This window comes from Empidonax traillii, unplaced genomic scaffold (genome assembly GCF_003031625.1).
Source record: "Empidonax traillii isolate 1590-97213 ecotype Southwest subspecies unplaced genomic scaffold, ASM303162v1 scaffold247:size2371522, whole genome shotgun sequence".
NCBI lineage: Eukaryota > Metazoa > Chordata > Aves > Passeriformes > Tyrannidae > Empidonax > Empidonax traillii.
The window spans coordinates 1237105-1238112 of record NW_020955440.1 but is presented as its reverse complement, the minus strand read 5'-3'; the positions used below and the strand labels follow the sequence as shown (position 1 = coordinate 1238112).

At 39.7% G+C, this 1008-nt stretch overlaps 1 protein-coding gene across 7 annotated transcripts in view; it reads right to left on the bottom strand.

Annotated features, from left to right (window-relative positions):
* ENOX1 (ecto-NOX disulfide-thiol exchanger 1) overlaps window positions 1-1008 on the bottom strand; it is a 361423-nt gene that overhangs the window by 148347 nt on the left and 212068 nt on the right. The window contains exon 1 of one of the 7 annotated variants that reach the window (XM_027888871.1): window positions 199-378. The exons of the other annotated variants lie outside the window; for them this stretch is intronic. The gene's annotated coding sequence lies outside the window, so the exon portion shown is untranslated. Of the gene's footprint in view, window positions 1-198; window positions 379-1008 lie in introns of those variants that run through there. 7 annotated transcript variants of the gene reach the window in all.

Here is a 1008-nt window from a genome sequence, read left to right as displayed (position 1 = left end):
AAAAAAAAAAAAAAAAAAAAAAAAAAAAAAAAAAAAAAAAAAGAAAAGAAAACCCAAACCCCAAAACAAGAGGTAAGGTTATAAAATCAAATATGATGATTTCTGCATGTTAAAAGAAGTATTGCTTCCACAGAGACTTGGAAGCTCAAAGAGCTGCAGCACTGTGCCAGTACATGAAAACCAAAAAATGGAACTGACCTGGGTTTCACGGTTCAAGCGTGCCGTGGCAGGGATCCCGGCACTACTTCCAAATTCAAAGCTTGAATAAACACAATTGTAGTTTCTTGAAGTGGATGCTTTTAATGCAATCTGAAAAGGGTGAGAGAAAGGGCATACTCCTGAAATGTATGTTTCTTAGGTTTAAATTCTGGAGAAGCCCAGTTCGTCACTGCTTGCTATTAAGACTGTACAGGAGAGAGGGAGAGTCTTTGAGTTCACATACTTAACGCTCAGTGGTGTGTCTGCAGAGTGGCAGGAAATAAACAGTGAGGACAGGTTAACCAGAGACTTGCTGGCTAAAATCTATGTGCCTGGAAACAGAAGGGAGAGGGCTGCAAGGTCAGATATAGTTCAATTGTTTCTAAAAGAGCATCAGCCACAGAGCTACCAGGCACAAAGACACCTATCACAAGCTGTACCTACTTTCCATCCTCCCCTAAACTCAAAATAGCAATTGTGCATCACGTTATGTCAGTTTTTCTGCATTGATCTAGAATGTCCTCCTAGTTCCCAAATACACCATCATTAGAAAGCACCTGTACAGTAAATAGAAGGAGAGGAGAGAGAGACTAAATAAGCCACCTATGCATGGATCTCAAAATCTAAAACTCCTCAATAGCATCCCAAGATTTATTCTCCAACTTATTTCCTAAGACAGTTGTGTGCCTTCTGAAATAATGCCACCATTCTGCCATAATTGCATCAAGGGAATATCCACACAGACGGTTAGATAAAAGTTGAAATGTCTCTGAGCCTGATATGAGTAGAAAATCCCTTTACTTGGAACCT